Raw genomic sequence first — 25,013 nt, 5'->3', positions numbered from 1 at the left:
GATGTTCCACAGCACTACTGGCAAAATATACTGTGGACAGATGAAACCAAGATTGAGTTGTTTGGGAAGAACACACAACACTATGCGTGGAGAAAAAAAGGCACAGCACACCAACATCAAAACCTCATCCCCACTGTAAATCATGGCGGAGGGAGCATCATGGTTTGGAGCTGCTTTGCTGCCTCAGGGCCTGGACGGATTGTTGTCATTGATGGGAAAATGAATTCCAGAGTTTATCAAGACATTTTGCAGGAAAATGTACGACCATCTGTCCGCCAACTGAAGCTCCGCAGAGGATGGGTGATGCAACAGGACAATGACCCAAAGTATACAAGTAATTCAACAAAACAATGGCTGCAACAGCATAGAATACGCCTTCTGGAATGGCCCAGTCAAGAGTCCTGACCTCAACCCGATTGAAATGTTGTGGCATGACCTTAACGGAGCGATTCACACCAGACATCCCAAGAATATTGCTACACTGAAACAGTTTTGTGAAGAGGAGTGGTCCAAAATTTTTTCTTGCAACTGTAGATCACTGAGAAACTTGAGCGAAAAATAATGAAATTTACTACAACTCTTTAACATTCATATTAAAGGGCCAGTCCACTTAAAAGTGATATTTTAGGTATAAGTCCAGCCTGGTAGGCTCAAACCTGGCTTCTATTATGTTTTGGATAATTCGCCAGCAGCATCTCACAAACTCTGCAGAAGATTTACTAAAATTTATAGCGTGCAAAATCTGGTGCAGCTCTGCATAAAAACAGCTCCCAGGTTTTATTGCCAAACTTTAATTGAACAAGCTGAAGTTAGAAGCCGATTGGCTACCATGCACAGCATCAGATTCTGAGTGCATTAGGTTTAGTAAATCTACCCCTCAGTGTCTATCTACCTGAGAGGTTTGGGTGTTTCCTTCCACTTTTTCATGTTCGAATATATTTTCTTACATTCATCCTAATGTAAAATAAATTCTAAAAATTCACTAGCGAGAGTGGGACGCTTTTGTAATGACCAGAGGAAATGTGCTGACCTAGGAACTCAAGCGAAGGCATAAAAGAAGTTGGCTTTAATCTCTATCAAATACTGGAATCATTTCGGGCGGACTGATCCTTTAGGAAATACATAAGGGTAACATGAAAAGTCCCCATTGCAGACAACAGGTGCCACAATCTCAAATTTCACCTGAATGCATACAGTCCCCTTACACAAAAAGCCCTCAAAATAAAATGAAAACATAATGGGTTTTATTCATTTCTATGTTATAGTATTTGACTACCTGCATAAATTTGTTTTCTTAATTATTTGTAAAAAATCTACTTTTTACAAATAAACATTTACTCCAGAGAGTATATATCATGCTGAGTTAATCAACAAGTTAATATTTTGCAGCCTTTGGTAGCAAAGATGTGTGTGTGTGTGTGTGTGGGGGGGGGGGGGTGAGGCAGCAGACAGAAATGACAGTTAGTGCTCTGGATTGAGACAAATACACACTATTGAGGGATATACTTTGTTCATATTTCAAGTCAGAGCTTTACAACCACTTTAATTTTAGTAGCAAGAACTTTTAATGAGCCAGATCCTTAGTTGACATATACAGTGCCTTGTATATTCACACCCCTTGAAATTTTCCACATTCTTTCATATTACAACCAAAAACGTAAATGTATTTTATTGGGATTTTATGTGACAGACCAACACAAAGTGCCACATAATTGTGATGTGGAAGGAAAATGATAAATGGTTTTCCAGATTTTTTACAAATAAATATCTGAAAAGTGTGGCGTGCATTTGTATGCTGCCCCCCTGAGTCAATACTTTGTAGAACCACCTTTCACTGCAATTAGAGCTGCAAGTCTTTTTGGGTATGTCTCTACCAGCTTTGCATATCTAAAGAGTGAACTTTTTGCCCATTCTTCTTTGCAAAATAGCTCAAGCTTTGTCAGACTGGATGTAGAGTGTCTGTGAACAGCAATTTTCAAGCCTTGCCACAGATTCTCAATTGGGTTTAGCTCTGGACTTTGACTGGGCCATTCTAACACATGAACAGGCTTTGATCTAAACCATTCCACTGTAACTCTGTCTGTATGTTTAGGGTCGTTGTCCTGCTGGAAGTGAACCTCTGCCCCAGTCTCAAGTCTTTTGCAGACTCTAAACAGGTTCTCTTCTAAGATTGCCTTGTATTTGGCTCCATCCATCTTCCCATCAACTCTGACAAGCTTCCCTGTCCGTCCCTGTTGAAGAAAGCATCCCTACAACATAATGCTACCACCACGTTTCATGGTGGGGATGGTTTGTTTAGGGTGAAGTGAAGTGTTAGTTTTTCGCCACACATAACACTTTGCTTTAAGGCCAAAAAGTTTGATTTGTCTCATCTGACCAGATCATCTTCTTCCACGTTTGTCGTGACCCCCACATAGCTTCTCACAAACTGCAAGCGGGACTTCTTATGGCTTTTTTTTCCAACATTGGCTTTCTTCTTGCCAATCTTCCATAAAGGCCAGATATGTGGAGTGCACGACTAATTGTCCTGTGGACAGATTCTCCCACCTGAGCTGTGGATCTCTGCAGCTCCTGAAGAGTTACCATGGGCCTCTTGTCTGCTTTTCTGATTAATGCTCTCCTTGCCCGGCCTGTCAGTTTAGGTGGGCAGCCATGTCTTGGTAGGTTTGCAATTGTGCCATACTCTTTCCAGTTTTGGATGATGGATTGAACAGCGCTCCGTGAGATGTTGAAAGCTTGGGATATTTTTTTTATAACCTAACCCTGCTTTAAACTTTTCCACAACTTTATCCCTGACCTGTCGGGTGTGTACCTTGGCCTTCATGATGCTGTCTGTTCACTAATGTTCTCTAACAAAAGATTTTAGTTAGGGGTATCAGAGTAAAGGGGGCTGAATACAAATGCACGCCACGCTTTTCAGATATTTATTTGTAAAAACCTTGGAAAACCATTTATCATTTTCCTTCCACTTCACAATTATGTGCCACTTTGTGTTGGCCTGTCACATAAAATCACAATAAAATACATTTACATTTTTGGTTGTAACATGACTTTCCAGGTGTATGAATACTTTTTCAAGGCACTGTATAAAAAAGACAGAAATTAAAATGTGTCCTTATGTCTATGTGTCTATGTTTAACACTTGATGTTAAATACATGCAGAAAAAAAAAAAAAAACATATAAAAGTGCAAGTAATTAGCAAGTATAAGCCTTCATTCACACTATATTTGTTATTGCAGGAGAAATTAATCTGGGAAGTATAAACAAGTTTTCTCTTCTGTTTAAATTTACATATGTTAAAATGCATTTAGAATATCAAATCTGCCCTTGGACTTACAGATTTTTATTTTTTCTAAACACAGCGTAAGGTGCTGTATACACCTGAACACAACTAAACTCATAGGGGGTTATTTACTAACGCTGGAGAGTGCAAAACCTGGTGCAACTCTGCATAGAAACGAACCAGCTTCCAGGTTTTATTGCCAAAGCTTAATTGAACAAACTAAAGTTAGAAGCTGATTAGCTACCATGCACAGCTGCACCAGATTCCGAATACACCAGTTTTACCCTAGGTGAAACCTAAGAGTTTTCGGCAGCATTTTGTGTTTTGCAGGAACACACTACAGTCCAGACTTCCTCTGGGACATGTTCACATCTCCGCATTTTCACCCTGTGTGTTTTTTTTTTTTTTTAAAGGGTCAGGGACTTTTTTAAATGCAAAACAAATCCTTTTATGGTTCTATAGACTTCAATGGAAATGCTGCAGAAAAGTATGTAGTGCGTTTTTGTTGCATTTTTTATGCGTTTTAAATCTGCCTAGCAACAAGAAAAAAAAAACCCCACAAAAACGCATGTGCAAAAACGCAAAACGCACTGCAGAAACGGATCAAACACAAACTGCATAGGTGTGAACCTAGCCTTAGTACATCTTTCCCAAAGTGTGCATTATACCATATAAAATTATTACATACATGTCTTATAAACACATATAAATGCATATAACTGCATACCAGTGTAAATGAGGCCTTTGTCTGGAAAGTCCAGAAAGAATCAGGATATATAAAAAGGTGTCATGTTTTCATACTAATAACTCCTCATTAGAAGTGTGCTACCAGTAGATGCATATTCACACACCAAATTGATATACAACTTTTTTCAGAATATGTGAGTCATAATATAGAAAAAAAATATTTCTCTACTCATTTGGAGAGAGACAGTGATGCATAACTGAAATTATTTACCCAAGACTTTATGACACATAATTTTACCCTCAATTATAGCACACCAATATACAAAACTATTAGCAAGCCTAAATGGCAAGACATATTTGTTTTCACCTGATTCACAGATACATAAAATACCTAAACTGATTTCATAAGGTTTACAAAGACTTTTTCCCCAGCTGCAAAATTACTTACATTTTCATTGCTGACAAAATGATTGGAGATAGAGTGGCACTTGTTATGCTAGAAAAAGAAGTCAGGCGGTTTTTCATTGTTACTAGGTTGGAGAAGAATTACTATGGCAACACGTCTCCATGAAAAAAAAAATGTACAATACATTGTTAAATTGCTTTTAAAAACACTTAAAGGCAAAATAAAGGTCAGTGACTAATAATTAAAGCAGCAGCTTATGTCAGATGACGCTTTAGGTTAAAATTATTCTTGGATGAGCTTGAATATCAAATGTTTCAATTTAGGAAAAAAAAAACAACTAGCAATAATTATTATGGTCAGTATGGTCAGTCTAATAACAATGTGTCATGCTATGCAGAAAGAGTTTTTGGACGATCACAGAGATGCTGTTTTCTCAGTATGAGACAGGTTTTACTCTACCCAGCGCTTTCTTCTAATTGCTCATCCTGCACAAAACTGTGCCACAACAGAACCGAGAAAAAAATAGAAAAGAAAAACCCCCCAGAAAGTTCCAAAATGCAAAAAAGATAAATAACTCATTTATGTTTTATGTAAAAAATTCACATTTTTTTTGTGAGTTCTGTTCTAGTGAAGGTAAATGTGTGCTCTAAACCTGTGCAGAGGAGCCACAAGGTGTACTTTATATTAGAAACCTGTCCCCTTCTGTCTGCCTACTGACTTGTGGTACATGTAGACATGCCACCACTGAGCTGCTACACAGCTGGGAATAAATCAGGTTCAGGATGACTGTCTTATGTTACCTCAATTTAAAACCATGAGGTAAGGAGCAGCTCTATGAGGAAAGCAAACCACATTTCTGCTATGGTATCTGTAACTAAACCCAAGTTCCAAAAAAATAAAGAAGTTTAAAGGACAAGTTCAACTTTTGGGAACATGTAGCATGTTCCACTCTTTTTTTAGGGTGGAACATACAACAGCCTCTACCGATACACCCCCCCCCCCCCCTCCACAGTGAGCCATGGATCTTTTACCCGCACCTGTTGTCAAAATTTGAAAAGAGCAAGATCAGAGATCTGTGAATGAACTATACGTACCAAAAGCCTTTTCGGGCTGACACCTTTAAGTTCTCAATTAACTACCAGGGAGCTAGTAAGCGCTCTAGGTAGTGCATTGAGTCTGTCATTGTGTTTGTCTGTATGAGGTGAGCAATGCACTGACAGTCTACAGAAGCATTCTATTGCACCCATGATCTGCTGATCACGGATGCAATGCTTTCCAGGCTCCTACAAAAAAAAATAGTAAATTCTAATTTTTTTTTACCTGCAAAAAAATGTGCATTTTTTTTTTTTTTTTTTAGAAAGGTGAACTTATTCTTTAAGTTTGGTGACCTGGATTTCACTTAAAATGAAAGCATAAGTTCACCTTTTTAAAACAAAAATTATAAATGCACATTTTGTTTTGTAGGTAAAAAAATTTGTATTTACTAATTTTTTTGTAGGAGCCTGGAAAGCATTGCACCTGTGATCAGCAGATCGCGGGCGCAATGCAGGGATCCTGCAGGCTATCAGTATATCTGTCTGCTTGTACCTCTAAGGGTACACAATGACAGGAACACTCAATGAGCTACAAAGAGTACTCAATAGTGCCCTCTTTGTTCATTGAGAAATAACAGACATCAGCAACAAAGGCTGTCGGTACTTGTAGTTTATGAAGGATGCAGCTGTGTGACAGCAATTACGGGGAGAAGATTCCCGGAGAATTGGCAACAGACTGTGAGTATATGTTACACCCTAAAAACAGATGTTCCCAATTAGGGTTGCCACCTCATCCTTTAAAGACCGGAACATTAATTACACAGGTTCTGAAGCTAATTTAATGCAGATAAGGCACTAAGTGATTTTAATTACCACCTTAATCTGCCACAGAACCTGTGTAATTAATATGTGTTTGGTTTTAAAGGGATAAGGTGGCAACCCTATTCCCAGTGGTGAACTTGTCCTGTAGCCTCCCTAGCGGTCTGATTATGTCAGTATTTCTGTGCTCAAAGCGGTACATTTTTTTGCATGGAAATATGTTGTTTTTTTTATTGTAGGCCTGTAATTTTTAGGAATAACTCACTGAAATCTGTCCGAACAAGTCTAGTAAACATCCCGGGTATGATAAAATTTGAAACACGAAATCATAAATTATAATATAATAAATAATCATAAAAAATAATAATATAATAATAAATTTAATTCAATAATATAATCAAACTAAAAACACTGAATTTGAAATAGAGTGCCAAGTTCGCACATCACTGAGCAAAGTCGCAAAATCGTTTTCAGTGTCTGATGACGAATTTCCCCACGAATCATTATCACTCAATTCTGCAAGTGGTTCTAATTTACTATCGCTGTTCTCTAGCTGGTCTAACACCGCATTTGACCTAAAGGAACGCTTTTTGGACGCCATGGACATTTCTCAGTTTCAAGGTAGAAAGAACAGTAAAATTACTGGCAGGGCACAGGACAAAGCACTCAGGACAAAATGTATGTGAAATGGTTTGATACAGTAATGTTATACTATGTGATTTTAGTGTATTTAGTGAATGTCCCTTTTTGACATTTTTAAATTTCCTGCCAGTTCCGTCCCCGTACGTCCTGAAGGAAGACAGATGCTGGCATCGGCCGGAGGGCATTGCCAGGGACACTGCAGGGGGGACATCGCAGGAGCGCAGGACAAGGTAAATGCAGAAGGGATCCCAGAGCAACTCTGCAGGGTATTCCCGAGTGTAGCTCGAGGTTACCGCTTGTGGTGCTGAAACTTTACCCCAAGCTACACTCGGGAATACCGCCAGGGAGGTTAACAGGTGTGGCTCAGGTGGTCAATAATTACACACACAAAAACAAAGAAAGGACAAGGCATAGATAACTTGACCAATACGACCCCAGTCACATCAAAGCCGATTTTGAAATCGTGCGACTTACAGTGAAGTAGCACGGTTTCAAAATCGGGTGACCTGCCAATTTCAGTTGCAATTTGCAAGACATCTGACACATGTACTACTTTAGAAATTGGTGCGGCTCCGATATGACCGCTCTAATAGTGGACAATAGGGTACGACTTGGCATACGATTTGCAAGTTGCATGGCATACAAATCGCATGCCAAAATGTACCCGATGCATCCGGGGTGTAAAGCAGCCACTTTACTAGAACCAAGGTATCTTGTAACCAAACAGAAAAATTCCAAAAAAACAAAATTCATTTCTTAATTAAACTTCAACTAGTTGTACAAAATTACAATAATTAGATACTCTTCACCATAAAGTGGGGGTGGTAAAAGGTATCTAATTGCATAACTAGTTATCAAATTCATAGTTTTTTAGATTCTTTTGGTATTTTTCTGTTGGTTTACAAGCTACTTTGGCGGTTTATGCTTTAAAGTGTCTATGCCTTGTCTTGTCTTCTTTTTTTGTATGGGTATCTTTAACTACTAGAGAATAACAAATTATGAAAAGTTAAGTCCACTGATAGTTTGCCATATTTTCCCCAGTGATCATGTTCACAGCGTTTAGATGCATCCCAAAAAAATTAAATGAAAAGCTTTAAAAAAAAGTATACACTCAATTCCCAAAAGAAAGGTTTGTGATGGACCTTCAGTGGTGAAAACATGCATTCAGGAGGCAAGCTATTACCTATATGCCTTCTGTCAACTGCCTCAAAAAAGCAATCCACCATAGATTGCTTTTCAGAGGGGCAGTAAATTCTACCGCACATGTAAACAAGCCCTGTGTGTGATAAAAATTGTTCAACTATGTAGATTGGATTTTGGTCATTATCCATGGAGAAGCACTGTACCTTTGACTGTGTTCCCCCTGAAGTTTTGCTATTACTTTCACTAAGGAAAAATAAAGAGTCACTCCTATGCTGCCGTGATTGTGATTAAACAGCATAGGCCACAGACAGAGAGAGAACCCTGGAGACTATGAATGACAAAATAGAGAAAAAAAGCATATTCTTAATGTCTTCATTTTGTGAGACACTAAAGTTTTGCTAGTAAAACTGTTTATTTCAGCATATTCAGACTTTTGGACATTATTTCCTTTAATAGCACCATAAAAAGATCCTGTATATGTACTGATGAGGAAGGCAATAAGGAATGGCTGCAGAGAGTGTGAAGTTAACGGAACATTCTGGGTCTGTTTCATGGGAAGTGAGGATGGAGCAGTGATTGTCACTCATGTTTCTTTATCAGCAGACAGGCTCAGAGGAGCAGTGCTGAACTGTCCTATTTTAAGTTGTAGATGCTGATTAGGTGAAGGGGCTAGAAGTAATGTACTAGGCAGTAAACGGACACATGTCCATTTATACCTGCAGTTCCATAGAGGAGAGTGGATGTTCCGATCGGGTCCGCCTGAAAAACGGACCCGATCGGAATGTCCGAGTGAAAGAGCTCTTTATAATTCTACATCTAGCCAAAACCTCTCTCTAGCAAGCAACAGAAACATTAGTTTGGGTGCACTGATGTAGCCTGATCAATGAAGAGTGAGCGCAGGGTTTATGGGGAAAAATTATTAACACCCAGGCAGGCATCTGGAAGAAATTGTTGTTCCCCATCGGTATGAATAGTAAATGGGGTCAACTACCAACCTACTACATATCTATGGAGAAGAAGCATTGTCACCCTATGACAAGAAGCATCTTAGAAATATAGTAAACCTTCCCCTCTCCTCATCTTAATAAGGAGAAGATGTACGATAACCCATGGGAATAGTAATAACCGATAACGAGTGTAGCAAAGACAGAGGCATCTCAGTGGATTTGAATCAACTATTTTTATACTTGTGGAACAGATACAATAAAAAGAAAATGAACTTGTAGTCCTGGTTTTCCATTCTTGTGAAAATCATATTGACACTCAGTGAGAATTGCCCATTGACTATTATCTGTTGATCATTTTTTAAACATTTTCCTCTTACTTTTCTGTACAAGATCACAATAATCACAGGTAGTAGAAAATTGCTTGAAGGATGATGTGATGACCTCAAAGTATTGGCAACCTACTGAAGTAAAAAAGCAGTAGCAGCTTTCTTTATGGTTTTGAAAAATAAATTTGGAATGGATTCTCATCATTATTAAGCAGATGAACAGTAAAGCTTTCCTTTAACTCTTATATAGAGAAGAAATAAAGATGGAAAGAACCTTGGTCGTACTGTTTTAATTGTTGGCTGTAAATTGCGGAGGTATTTCCAGTGCCTCAATCGAGCATGGGCATTGTTTTTCATTCTCTGGAAGACATCTGCTCACCCATGGACAAGCTAAGTCCACTGAAAGTCATCCGCAGGTCTCTGATCTGCTGCAAAATCTAGAATATTTTAGTCGACAAATTCAGTAATTCCTACTGTTTTCTGCAACTTATATCTACTAAATTATCTGTAGCTTTCCATATAAAAGAAAAGATCATCTCTAATAAACAAAATTAGCCTATGTTTAGGTTGTTATATGAAACATTTTGGGCATACTGTATTCTCGTAACACAATTCTGATATCAACCACATTACTAATCATGCAAGACATTAAGCAATCTGCAAATGACTGGTTGTTGCATGTTTTAAGTATTTTCTTTATAGAAATCCTGATTCGTAATGTGCTGGTACTCTGAGAAGAAATAAGCAGCTTGGAAGTTACCTATCTGAATTTGAAGTCATACATACCGGAATTAGAAAGAGATGGGGGTTTACCTAAATAACCACAAGCTTTCACTATTGATGTCAGCTTTACATTTAAATATATAAATAAATATGCACTAGGGAGAAAAACCTTTCTTATGAAAGACAAGCAAGAGATGTACTTGATGACTAATGACTGCTACTGATTGTTGTAGCTTCTAAATACCTGCTGATTGTCCTCTTCAGTAACTTATTTCTACTCATATTCCCCTGCTTTCACACTTCTCCATTCCTGCGCGTTGTGTGATTGCATGCATGTTAACATGAGTTTGTTGTACATTTATCTGCAATGCGTTAAGGCAGCCTGTTCATTTTGAGTGGGCTACCAACGCACTTGAATGGACCAAAAAACAAACATGCACCATTTTTTTTTATGAATCACACCATAGCACACAATAATATGTTACCATGCATTGTGGTGTGGTCAGCAGTTGAAGCCTGATTATTTCTCTCATAAAATGCTTCTATTAAACTACAAATTCTATTTATCATCTTCTGGGCAGACTTAATGTACACTTATTATCTTACATAATCATATACGATAATATCTTTTTTTTTTCAAAGAGATAATGATTAAGACTGATTGCTTCCCGATTTATTACAGTTTACACTGCACCAGTGTTTGCAGAGTTGCCACAGTAAGACTAGGTTCCCACTAAAGCAGTACAAATTCCTTCAGTTTAGAAGTGCGATTTAAGGAGCACCTGCAGTGCGATTCAGCTGCAGTTCAGCTCAGATAGCAATATGTTTTTCCTGAAATTTTCATGCAGTTGCAAATTTGGATTAGTGCCCTAGGGCCCTCTCTCTCTCTCTCAACCAGCTTAGTAACATGCAGAAGACTTGGCAAAAACATGTTTGAATCTCATATGATGTGAACAGATAAGCATTTTTTACATTCAACTCTATGGACTCTCTCAGATCACACCATTCCAAAGACGCACATGACACCTTTTCAAAATGCACTGCGTGTGGACTGCATAGATGCGAACATCCTCAAAAGGAATCAATTTTATTTACCACATCATGCAAATCACTGCAGTCTAAAATGCATCCAAAACCACATCAATGTGAATCAGATGTAAGCATGATCATTATCCACTTTCCACCCATTCACAGTAGATTTACTTCGAGCAGGCGGCACACTCAGGCACCGCGATGTACATGTGACAAACTTCCAGGTCTCATGTGTACGCCCCCTGCTGACCTGTGCTGTGATTGGACACAGCACGTGTTTATCAGCAGGTTTCAGCTAATGATTTTAGCTGAAACCTGCTGATTGGCTGTGGCTAATCACAGCACGGAGTTCTGTGTTTCCAACATACAGAACTCTATACACTGAACAGTGATTTGCCTATTTCTTCTCCCTGAAAAGTAGGGGAAAAAGCAGCCAGATCTTTGAGTAAAATCAGCACATTACACCTGTTAGGCACACAGTGAGCCCCTTCACTGCCCCTTGAGGTTAACCACTTTACATATCAGTAAAGGAGTTACTCAATTAGGAGGTTTCCACCACTATTCACACATATTGGAAAAACTGAGGTAGCTCACTTTTTTGTATTATTTGGTTCAGCTGGTCTGGAAAAACACATCAGTATTTAACAGCAAGACTGGTAATATAAAAGTCTAATACATTACATGATTACACTTATCATAGCAGTGTGGTGGTACTTGAACACATATAGTTTTAAAGTAGCACAGTGCTGAATCATAAAAAAATGTCTTGGTCATGAAGAGGGTAAAATTTTGCGGAGGTCAAGCAAGAGCTAAATAAAGACTATACAATACCTTTGCAGAATTGAAAAAATCTTTGCAACTACATTTCTACAGAGGTATACAATGAAGTGCAGCTGAAGTGAAGTGTCTCAACTAGAGGCACAACAAGTGTGTTTAATTTGAAGCCATTTGGGCATCCTCTATGTGACTCATTTCTCTGCATGGACTGCAATGGGGTTTATTTACTAAAGATGGAGAGAGCAAAATCAGGCTCAGTTCTGCGAAGTTCCAATTCAGATAGCATTACTAAACTATACTAAACAATAAATCGTTAGGCAATACATTTATAAGGCAAAATAATTAACCTGTTTGTGATAAAAACATATGACACTAACTCATCAGGCATCAATTTTAATGATTAGTGTGTTTTACACAGTTAATAATAAAGCAAAGTGCAAAACATTAATAACTGTCCATTTTTTTCAGCGCTGGTATCTATTCTGTGTGCACAGGAATGTAGAGACACTGCAGGAATCTCCATTACATTTAAACTGAATCTCCAGCTAAAATACTTTTTAGTTATAATTAGAATGAGAAAAGGTTTGTCATTTTTTATAGATGCCCTGTAATTGCACAGAAAATAAATAGAAATCTCCCTAGTGGAGTCACAGAGAGCAGTCGAAGTCTATAACAGTGTCCTAGGGCCAGTTCACACTACCTACGCAGTACAACACTGGGTGATTTATTAAGACTTGAGCGTGCAAAACCTGGAGCAGCTCTGCATAGAAAGCAATTAGCTTACAGGTTTTATTGTCAAACTGAACATGCTGAAGTTAGAAGCTGATTGGCTACCATGCACAGATGCACCAGTTTTAGTAAATCAACCCCTGTGTTTTACTACTCAGGAAGTGCCTTGTACTTTCAAAGCACAGGGCATTGTTTAAAGTGGTTGTAAACGCAGAAGGTTTTTTACTTTAATGCGTTCTATGCATTTAGGTAAAAAACCTTCTGTGACCAGTTCCCCCTCAGGTCCCCCTTATACTTACCTGAACCCCATTACGATTCAGCTATGTGCGTGAGAGCAGCAGTTCACTTGGCTCTCTCTCTCCTCACTGGAGAGGCAGCAGCAGGAGCTGTAGTAGGTCACATGCTTTCATATCCAGAAGCAGTTAGCAATTTACAGCTGCTGCAATACAGGAAAGAGTGGCACAGAAATGCTGTGAAGATGTGTGTTACAAAGTCAATGATGACTTAGCTTCACAAATACTAGGTAAAGCTATGATCACATTTAAAGTATATCTATGGCCAAAGTTTAAATCGTATATTCCCTTCCACAATGGATTTCTAATATTTTTAGCCTGCTCCTATTAATCTGAACAATCTTGAAATCTGTAAACTTTGTGAAGATCCCCACACATTTGCTTTCTTGAATTTTGTGACACATATTCACTATGTCCTGTGCGTAGACACTGCTGTGTAACACATATCACAGAGCCTGTCCTCTGAACTACAGAGGTATTGAGAGGAGGGGTTTCAGGAGGCGGAATCAACACAGGAATCACTGCTTGTGGGCAGAAAGATACCATAGGATATGTAGTCCTTAGAAATTGAAATAAAAGTAAATAAAAGGAATGAGCAGAAGTTGCAATCCTTGAGGAGAAATGGCAAAGCATGCAGGGAATCCAGGAAGTTGTGGAAAGAGATGGCCAGCAGACAGGCAGAACTCACAACATGACAGGAGATTTTCCAAGCAAGCTTACATAGAATTGTCAAAATAATATTGTTCTTATTGTTATTAGTGATAACAATACTGACGTTCTAAAATAAAGTGTATGCCGTGAGTATAGATTTCCAATTGCTTGTCAGAGACCAATGCAGTGATATCTGAGTAGGAAACTATCTGGATTCCACAATTCAAAGATATTAATTTTCAAAGCTGTTAACCCTATAAAGGTGTGTGGGAATTTCTCAATACCCAAGTTAGTGCAATGTAAGGACTACATTCCTGAAGATAGAAATCTTTGCATCGGAGGCACAATAATAAGAGCACTTCAGATCATTTCTCTCTTCCCTACAGAATAGAGGCATCCATTGTGCAATAGGCTGATTCATTACAACAGCATAAAAGAAACAGCACATAAGTGTAGTTGTTATCAATACCCAACTATGAGCGTGAGACCCAAAAAACAGATTGTATTCTTCTAATAACTTTGGGGTTGATTTACTCAAACTGGAGAGTGCAACATTTGGTTCAGCTCTGCTTAGAAACCAATCAACTTCCAGGTTTTATTGCCAAAGCTTAATTGCATAAGCTGAAATTAGAAGCTGATTGGCTACCATGCATAGCTGCACCAGATTCTGAGTGCTCCAGTTTTAGTATATCTTCCGCTTTGTGTCTCCATGGGTTCAATGATATTTTCCAAAAACACCCTCCCAATATAATGTTATGTTTTCAAGATGCGTTTATCAATCTTTATTATAAATATGCAAACTATAGCTATTATTTGTTAAAGTGGTATTAAACCCCCCAAAATAATAGAATATATTGCAGTTTACCAAATGTCAGATATTTTGGCTGCATTTGTTTTCTTTTTGTAGGAGTTTTTTCTTTTACTTTCACCTGTTAATCTGGCAAGTAAGTCTATTGTTTTGGAGCCTCCTTTTACAGATCAAGTTGTATGGGAAAAGTGCCGGTTAGAGATTTGAAACAAGCTAATTAACAATGATGAAGTGCATACAATGGTCAGCCTTTTTATATAAATCCTTTATCCCAAAATGGCAAAAAAAACTGTTATTACAACTTTTTACAGCTACCACTGTAAGGCTTCTGGCTGTGCCGCTATGCTTTCTGGGCTCCACTATTCCACCTGTGGGCTTGGGATCCGCATGGTTGGCCATCACTATGTGGGTGGGAGGTAGACCAGCAAACATCCATTCCCTAAAAATAAAATAAACCTGTAATGATGTGTAAAATGTCACTTACAGTTTTAGGTGTTAATTCTGGTTTCAGTTTGTTTGTTTACAAGCCATCACCGGCTTGGAAGGAATCTAGTCAAACCGATCTGGAATCGAATAGCACGCTCAGCTCTCAGTCTGCTCTATACAGAAAGCGGTGACTTTCAGTCAGGCATCTGGGAGGATCCCAACATTATTGTCGGGATCCTTCCATAGCCTTGAGCAGTTCTGTGACATCAGCCGACAGTGGGATTTAGCTTACTCCTATGACCCACAAGTCACCCCACCCAAAAAAAATTTTTGACCATACTTCTCTTTTAAAGATTAGTAAGCTATAATGTTTTTGGAATTAATAGTGCTTTAAGTAATATTTAAGAATCTCAGGACCTAAAGTTTAACATGTAAGGCTGCAGTAAGACAACTAATGCAAGACATCCTTTAACAGAGAGAGGGATTTGTTAGGGTAACCACAATATAAATTGGTGACTATGACTTATTTACCAAGTTATATTTTTGGTTTCATCCTGTGCTCTGTTATGAAATCGGAAGAATTTGGAACTTGTCTGCTACATTTCTGTAACCATATGCACAGAAATTTTGGTCAGGTGTGTAAGAATGTTTCTGTCTCAAGACAGAATCAAAGCTGCCATTACTTACTCTCTCCTGCAGCGCGTTGACTTCTGCTAGCACCTCTGCTGGCACTGACATCTTTGCCCAATCTTATTCTGGGTTTGACATCTTCAGCCATCTTGACTGGCTAGGCCTGGATGATGTAACTCCTGCATATGCTGACAATGTACTCTGTACATTCAAAAGAAGCTTGTGAGCACGAAGGTAACCTTTGCTCCGAAGATCACAGTTCTTTGTCTCTGGAATTATGCTGATTTAACAGCTTTAATACTTTCTAAAACACTGGCCTGAAACATGTCTGCAGATCAGGATTATGACTTCACTCTGATGCTCCCAATCTACTTGTTCCAGGTCAGTGAGTCGGAGGGCCCATTCATATTCAAGTGTTCCACTGTGGTGCGTTAACAAGCGTTATGGCAAGCGTTAACTGCATTGTATTAAATCAGCCTAGCCATTATGAATGGGCTGCCAATGTACCACAATAAATGAAAAAAACATACATGACTTTTTCTAAAAAACACAGTGCACCACAATGCTCTGCATATGTGTTGTGGTTTACCGTGGTGCTTTGTACTCTACTGTACAGTGTGTGGAGATGTAATTCACAATCAGTGGCACTCACTCAAAGTAGGTATGATGTAATGGTTCATGGTTTTAACACTCATCACAATGCACAAGTGTGAAAGGATTCTAAAAGTTTTAAATCCAGAGACAGCCAGGTAACTGGCATTACTAGAAAGAGGTCAGCAAAGCTCAGTACAGCTGTCCTTTAAACAGATGCAGATAGATCTGTCACAAGAAAATCAAAGAGATCTCCATTTCATATGTATTTTTAACAGAGCAGTTCAGTTCACATGTGCGGGGCTACAAACGTGCGGACTGACAACTCATGGGACCCCCGGGCAATAGGGGATCATGGGTCCCCTGTGTCCTTGCCCAAACTCAAAAAAGCCTATGAAAAAGGTACCAGGGGCATCTCATGGGGCCCCCTACTGACCCCAGGCCCTCGGGCAGTGCCCGAGTTTCCAAATGGTAGGTCCGCCCCTGGCTACAAATACAGATTAAGAAAAACTCCAGCATGAGCACATTTTTCTTCACTCACACAAATTCTATTTAGGTAAGTAGTATAGAGTCTTTGGAAGCCATCACAAACACTTTTTCAATCTTATCTAGTGTGAACAATCAAGTGTTTTCCGCAGCGTTTTTGTAGAAACGCAGTACAGTCCATTTAACGTAATTTCCTATGGGACATGTTCACATCATGTTTTCACCCGGTGCGTTTTTTGGAAAGGGTCAGGAACGCAAAAAGTTGCATTTTTGGTTCTATAGACTTCAATGGAAACACTGCAAAAAGGCATGTAGTGCGTTTTTGCCATGTTTTTGATGCATTTTAAATCTGCCTAGCAACTAGAAAAATTAAAAAAATAAAAGAAGCAAAAATGCAGCAAAAACATGTAACAAATGCAGGTGCAAAAACGCAAAGCAAAACGCAATGCAGAAACGGCTCCACAAACTGTGTGAACCTTGGGTTAGACTAGTTGTCACATTTTGTGCAACTCTAGCTCCTACCACTAGAGGGATTAATGCACAGAACATTGTCATTGAATGACAACCTGCTCTGCACACATTATCATGACACATCTTGTTTTGTGGCATTCTTGGTAAATGTCTGCTCAGTGACTCTGAAGCGAGCTTGTTCCTCCCTATATTCCACGCACACATTTTCCATAATATTGCTCAACCTTGGACACTAATCTAAAATTCACGCTGACTAGGCGTACATGGCAAAATCTGCTCAGGACATGTAACCTTAGGAATTCATCAGCTGCTGCCTCTTAATTTTAAAGTCTGGTCAACGAAAAGTATCAGGTCAGTGAAAAGGATAAGGTAGGGCACTTTGAAATGTTACAGATGCCCTCTGAACAATACCCCTGGCTAGCTGTATAGAACCCACTTTACGACTATATCCATAAATATTTTGGCAGGCAATTTGCTGCAAGTGCTGCTACTGAGCCACAAAGATCATTATGTTACTCTATATATGCATTACTGGGCAAGCTGGTCATAGAATTTCTAAGCCAAATTTATCCAGCTGGTCATGGATTTTTTGCCAGATAACACAGTATATAAAGCAGGGAAGCTAATTATCATCTGCCTCCAAAAATCTCAGCTGATTCCTTACTTTTTGTGATTCTAAGCCTGCTTCCATCGTCAGCGACGCTGTGCATCTCAAGCTATAGTAGTAATCACTACCTGTAGGTAGAAAATATTTTTTTTTAAACTGAAAATGTAATGGTTTTTGTGTCATTTTTATTTGACCTGCTTTCATTTACATTTATACATTTTTAACGCGTTCTTTAAAATTTTAATTTTTCAATATTTCATTCACAAATAAACAGTTAAAACAAGGCAAATTTTCAGAGCGTGATATGGGTTAGCTAAAGAGAAGGCTTAGCAGGTGCTGCCTCCCTTAGGGCTCCATGTGTCTGACTGAAACTTCAGACAGTCTTCCAATAAGGCTGCATTCACACCTGAGCGTTTTGTAGCGCGAAGCTTGAAGCTCCAAAACGCTCGGGGGGGGGGGGGGAAATCAATATTTCTCTATGGAGATGGTTCACATCTCCACCCCAAGTCGCCTGAAGCAAAAAGCCTGAAGCTCAAAAAAGTTTTGGAGCTACTTTTTGAGCTGAAATTGGGCAGATTTGCTTGTTTTTGGCAAGTTTACCTGGCAATAAATGATGCAATAGATGATATTGGGCACAATTCACTAAGCGGTATCTTACCGCATCCGAGTATGCGGTAGGATACCGCATAGCATTTTTAAAAAAAAGTTTGAATTCACTAAAAAACACTACTAAAATACTGCTTTATTATTATTATATTATTTATATTTTATCAAGTCATGCAGTATTTTAGTAGTGAAAACCATGCTTTAATGTTTCAGCTATCAGCGGGGTGCCCCACTGACAGCTGAATGTAAAAAAGAATTGCTGGCAATTAAAAAATCATTAAAAAAAACTGTGTGGTCCCCCCGTCTATCCATACCAAGCCCTTTGGGTCTGGTATGGATTTTGAAGGGAACCCCCACCCCCCCCCAAAAAAAAAAAGATGTTGTGGGGTCCCCCTCAAAATCCATACCAGACCCTTATCCGAGCATGCAGCCCGGCAGTTCAGGAAAGGGGGGGGATGTGTGAGCACCTTGGGGACAACAGCCTCTTTCCCGCAACCCTGGGCTGTGCTTGTGGGGGTCTGCGGGCGGGGGGCTTATCGGAATTTGGAAGCCCCCCTTTACATAATTAAGAAATGTCAAGCCAACAGAGCAGTCAAACGGCGGGAGCCAATGTAGGGAGCGGAGACTTTTTTTTTTTCTGTTTTCGGGTTGTGGCAGGATCATGATTGATGTTGGATCTACTTCAGAGGACATTCTTTTATTTTCCTTCTTTTAATAAAGAACTTATCAAAGACTGTCTTCTGTCTTTTTTCACACTACAGGTTTTTTTTGTGAATGGGTAGCGGTACCATGTACCCCATACTCATTCACATAGGACCATGTGCCCCATACTCATTCACATGGGGGGCGAGATCTGGGGGCCCCCTTTCTAAAGGGGGCTTCCAGATTCCGATAAGCCCCCTGCCCGCAAACCCCCACAACCACAGTCCAGGGTTGTGGGGAAGAGGCCCTTGTCCCCATCAACATGGGGACAAGGTGCTGTGGGGGGGGGAGCCCCGCTGCCCCAAATCACTCCCCCATGTTGAGGTCATGTGGCCTGGTATTGTTAGGGGGGGCGCTCGCTTGTCTCCCCCCTTTCCTGACCTGCCAGACTGCATGCTTGGATAAGGGTCTGGTATGTATTCTGGGGGGGACCCCACGCCATTTTTTTTTTAAATTCCCCTCAAAATCCTAACCAGACCCATAGGGCTTGGTATAGATGGGGGGGACCCCACGTCATTTTTTGTATTATTTTGTAATTTCCGCTTTTCTTTTTTTTCATTCAGCTGTCAGTGGGAAACCCCGCTGACAGATGATTACTCATAGGTCTTTATAAGGAGAATGCAAATATATTAATATGCAATAAATAAAATGAAAGCATATTTAGAACATGTTTTTAGTCCTAAACATATTAAATAAAGAAGTTATGTATGAAGCACTATACATTCCCTTTAAGAAATTTTCCAGGCAACAAAAATACCTATGCTATATCCAAAGTTTCATTTTGTGTTACTTGAGGACAAGAGCACATGTTTTTCTTCCTTACCTACTGGCCAACTCAGTATAATGCATTGCTTAGCCTTGCTATAAAAAAATCTCAGTTATTTAGCATGAAAGACGATGTAACATACATCTGGTTCTGGTTTAAAGTTATATTTTTTTTCTAAGCTGCTCCAAGGCTCTAATGAGTGACTGTGGAGGCAGAAAAACAGTCAGGAGCTTCACGTTTAGGTTCTATTATCCAAACTAAATCTGACCTTAGTTTTATACTAAATGGTGCGAAAATATATAGAGTTTATGAATCATCAAATAAATATAATAATTAAATAATTAATTTTTTTAATAATTAAAATAATTAAAAAAATAATAATTAGCAGACACTTTAAATGCAAATTAAACTTGTATTATATAGATGCAAAGAAAATCTTGGATGCCAGTCCCACTTTAAATCCTAGCATGGTACATGTAATCCAACTGCAAGTATATTATTTACCACATAACACTTAAAGGATAAGTCTATTCTACACAAGGGCTTCCATCACAGATGGATAAGTGATCTAGCTTATCATAAGCAGCACACGGAGTACAGTTCAATTAATGATACCTAGTGCTTGTAAAAGTATTCCCACTCAGTCTTAAAAATGTTCCGCATTAAAATCAGTAACTATATATCACACTCAGATTAAAAAAAAATAAAAAAAAATCTACAGGAAACCATTTATATACAGTTGTGTTCAAAATAATAGCAGTCAGACATCACTAACCTGATCAATCACTGTTTTTGGTAGAAATTATATTTCTACATGGCAAATAATTTACTAGCAGGTGTAGTAGAGTAATAGAAATCCAACAGACCCAACAGTCATGACATGCAGGCTGCTGATTCTGTGTAATTGAATTACTAATTGAAAGGGGCATGTTCAAAATAATAGCAGTGTGGAGTTCTATTAGTGAGGTCATTCATTCTTTGAAAAACAGGTGGCAATTATTGCTCCTATTTAAGGAAGGAAGGCAGCAAATGTTGTACATGCTGGTTACAGTGCATTTCTCTCTGAAATTCTGAAGAAAATGGGTCGTTCCAGACATTGTTTAGAAGAACAGCGTACCTTGATAAAAAATTTGATTGGAGAGGGGAAAACATTTAAAGAAGTGCAGAAAATGATAGGCTGCTCAGCTAAAATGATCGCAAATGCTTTAAAATGGCAACCAAAACCTGAAAGACATGGAAGAAAGTGAAAACTACCATTCGAATGGATAGAAGAATAGCCAAAATGGCAAGGACTCAGCCAACAATCAGCTCCAGGAAGATCAAAGAAGGTCTAAAGTTACCTGTGAGTACTGTTACAATTAGAAGACGCCTATGTGAAGCCAAGCTATCTGCAAGAAGCCCCCGCAAAGTCCCACTGTTGAAAAAAAGACATGTGCTGAAGATGTTACAATTTGCCAAAGAGCACATTGACTGGCCTAAAGAGAAATGGTGCAACATTTTGTGGACTGATGAAAGTAAGATTGTTCTTTTTGGGTCTAGTGGCCGGAGACAGTTTGTCAGACGACCCCCAAACACTGAATTCAAGCCACAGTACACTGTGAAGACAGTGAAGCATGGTTGCGCAAGCATGATGATATGGGGATGTTTCTCATACTACGGCGTTGGGCCTATTTATCGCATACCAGGGATCATGGATCAGTTTGAATACATCATAATACTTGAAGAGGTCATGCTGCCTTATGCTGAAGAGGAAATGCCCTTGAAATGGGTGTTCCAACAAGACAATGACCCCAAACACACCAGTAAACGTGCAGCATCTTGGTTCCAGACCAACAAGATTGACGTTATGGAGTGGCCAGCCCAATCCCCGGATCTTAATCCAATACAAAACTTGTGGGGTGACATCAAAAATGCAGTTTCTGACGCAAAACCGAGAAAGAGAGAAGAACTGTGGAATGTAGTCCAATCATCCTGGGCTGGAATACCTGTTCACAGGTGCCAGAAGTTGGTTGACTCCATGCAACACAGATGTACAGCAGTTCTCAGAAACAGTGCTTATACAACTAAATATTCATTAAGTGATTCAAAGGAAAGCAAAATCTTCAAACATTTTTCAGTTTATATAGTGAATGTTTGAGTTTGTAAAGAAGAATACAAACACTGCTATTTTTTTGAACAGTCTAATATTCACTTTTCTTCAGTTTTTTTTAGAGGAACAACACAAACTTGATATATTTTTCTTCATGTTTTGATTTAGAATAGAATGTGTAGTGTTCCCAATGCATTTGTGTGTATGGAAATAAAAGCTATTAGAAGGATTTTGAGCTTTATTCACTTTTTTCAACACACTGCTATTATTTTGACAACTGTACAGGTGTGCTCAAAAGTTTACATACTCTGGCAAAAATCGTGAAATTATGGCACTAATATTTCTCACACATAGATCTTTCTTTTGGTGATATTTAATCGCTGCTGGGCGCTTTACTTTTTACGCTACAAAAAATTGCAAAAAATGTTTTAAAAAATTTTTTCTTTGTATTATAAAATTTTTCAAACAGGTAATTTTTCTTCTTCACTGATGTGCGTTTATGAGGCAGCACTGATAGGCGGCACTGATAGGCAGCACTGATGGGCAGCACTATTAGGCAGCACTAATGAGGTGTCACGGATAGGCGGCACTGATTTTGGGTACTGATAGACAGCACTGAGGTGGCACTGACTGGCATCACTGCTGGGCACTGACTGGCGGCACTGCTAGGCATTGACTGGCGCAACCGCTGGGCACTGACTGGTGGCACTGACTGGCAGCACTGCATTGATGGGCACAGGTGGGTGGCACTGGTGGGCACAGGTGGACGGCACTGGTGGGCACAGGTAGGTTGCACTTCTTGGCACAGGTAGGTGGCACTGCTGGGTGGCACTGCTGGGCACAGGTGGATGCACTGCTGGGCACAGTTGGGAGGAACTGGTGGGTGGCACTGCTGGGCGCCGATCATCAGGGCACTGATCATCAGGGCCCTGATGATCGGTGCCGATCCCTGTTCTGACAACTGCTGGTTCTCAGCAGTACTGTCCTCGCGCGCTGACAGCATGAGGAAAGTGCAGCCGAGAACCGGCAATTGCATTTCCCGGTGATCAGTGTGTCATTGGACACGGCTGATCACATGGTAAAAGGCCGTTGTGATTGGCCTTTTACCACATCACGTGATCAGCTGTGTCCGTAGGACACAGCGATCACAGAGATCGCCGGGTTCGCACCCCTGGGGGCATGCAGGAGAGCGCGTTCTGGGAGGACGTCATATGACACCCTTCCAGAACTGGCCGGCCGCAGTGTAGCTGTCATTTGGCTATCTGCAGTTGGCAAGTAGTTAAATCATAATGATAACAGAAATCACCCAAATGACCATGTTAAAAGTTTACATACCCTGGAATGTTTTGCCTTGGTACAGACACACAAGGTGACTCACACGTTAAAATGGCAATTCAAGGTTAGTTTACCACATTTGTGGCTTTTTAAATTGAATTTGTAAAGATGAAAACGTATATAAAAAGGTATCCAGAGCCTTGAATATGCCAGTCAGTACTTTTCAATCACTTATTAGGAAGTGGAAAATTCAGGGATCTCTTGATACCAAGCCAAAGTCAGGTAGACCAAGAAAGATTGCAGCCACAACTGCCAAAAAGAAAAACCCACAAGTAACCTCAGGAGACATACAGGCTGTATACAGGCTGCTTTGGAAAAAGATGGTGTGGCTGTTTCAAGAAGCACAATACAATGATATTTGAACAAAAATGAGATGCATGGTCAAGTTGCCAGAAACAAGTCTTTACTGCAACAATGCCACAAGAAAGTTACAATATACCAACACCTTGACATGCCTCACAGCTTCTGGCACATGGCAATCCGGAGTGACAAGACCAAAATAGAGCTTTATGGTCACAACCATAAGTGCTACGTTTGGAGAGGGGTCAACAAGGGCTATAGCGATAAGAACGCCATCTCCACTGTGAAGCATGGTGGTGGCTCACTGCTGTTTTGGGAATGCATGAGCTTTAAAGGCGAATCTTGTGAAAATTGATGACAAGATGAATGCAACGTGTTCAGAAAATGGCATTCTTCTGTATGAAAGCTGCACATGGAACACTCTTGGACTTTCCAACATGACAATGACCCTAAGCACAAGGCGAAGTTGACCCTCCAGTGGTTATAGCAGAAAAGTTTTTTAGTGGCCATCACACCTTGCCTGGCCTCCCAACTTTAATACCACTGAGCCACTCTGGGGAGATTACAAATGTGCTATTCAAGATGACTAAAGACTTTGCAGGCTCTGGAAGGATCCAAACAATATTGTTGAGATCCACCCGGCTGCCTGAATGACAGCTGGCTTCGCCTCTCAGAGTGTGGCTGACAGCCAAAGCCAGCCGCTCCTCCCGCTCCCCATTCCAGTGCTCCAGTGAACTCCTCTCTACTTAGAGCAGACCAAAATCTAAGCAATCAGCAGTCATGTGTTCACTCAGTTCTCAGGTTTAAAGCTGATGTGGGACAGCTGCTGCATAGCACTGATGCTGCAGCATAGAGGTGAATATGTGTGTGCTTTTTTGGAAACCCATACTTCTCCTTTATAGTGAAGAGTGACAATAAAAGATCAGAGAAAACAAAAGTCCAAGGAGAATTAATTTATTGATGGAAGCACACAAGTCGTCAACATGTTTCGGGAGTAAAAATGCTTCCCCTTATTCAGGCATGATGCAAAGTATGTGCTGAATCAAAGCAATAAGGAGCTGAACATGTTGTCAAAAAGCTCAGCTCAGGAGTGCTTTGTGTTCCAATTCAGTGTTCCTGCCACAAGCATGTTAGCAAACCATTTGTACTGTATATGAATGGTGTGAGTCTAAGCTGTATACACCGAATGCTATTCATAAGGTCTGACAACACAGTACCACCCCAGCATCCTCATGATGTGGCCATGAATACAGTGACTTTAGGCACAGGGTTCAAACCACCAGGGATACAAGGAGTCTACACTTCTTTTTGTGAATAGGAAATAATCTAAATGGATATACTGTATGTAAACTGTAGTGCAATAAGTCAGCACCATAAAAACAACTAAACTCTGAAAGCCATAAATGAATAAAAGCTGGCCATTGTAAGCACCCGTGTCAATGGTTTGTCTCACGTTTTCAACCCTCTGACTGCTCTGTTTGCTGGACAGCTTGCTCTGAAAAAGTTGAAAAATAATAAACTCACTGGCCGAATCACCAAGTAAAAGCAAAGAGCCTAAAAAAAAAAAACTAACGCAACCACCACATTTAAACTTCCATTAACCTATCAGTGTTTTTCTTAACTTAATACACTGAGCACAATAACATAATAATTTGCCAGTAAACTATTTGTTAAAGTGTAACTAAGGGCAATTTTGTTTTTTA

The 25,013-nt window shown here is 39.6% G+C and overlaps 1 protein-coding gene across 2 annotated transcripts in view; it reads right to left on the bottom strand.

The window, feature by feature from the left end:
* LOC149432475 (uncharacterized) overlaps positions 1–25,013 on the bottom strand; it is a 208,866-nt gene that overhangs the window by 135,855 nt on the left and 47,998 nt on the right. The gene's annotated exons all lie outside the window — the stretch shown is intronic.

This window comes from Staurois parvus, unplaced genomic scaffold (genome assembly GCF_062004578.1).
Source record: "Staurois parvus isolate SC_StPar_1 unplaced genomic scaffold, SC_StPar_1.0 ptg002140l, whole genome shotgun sequence".
NCBI lineage: Eukaryota > Metazoa > Chordata > Amphibia > Anura > Ranidae > Staurois > Staurois parvus.
Note: the sequence above shows the minus strand (reverse complement) of the source record. Positions and strands in the feature narration are given on the sequence as shown.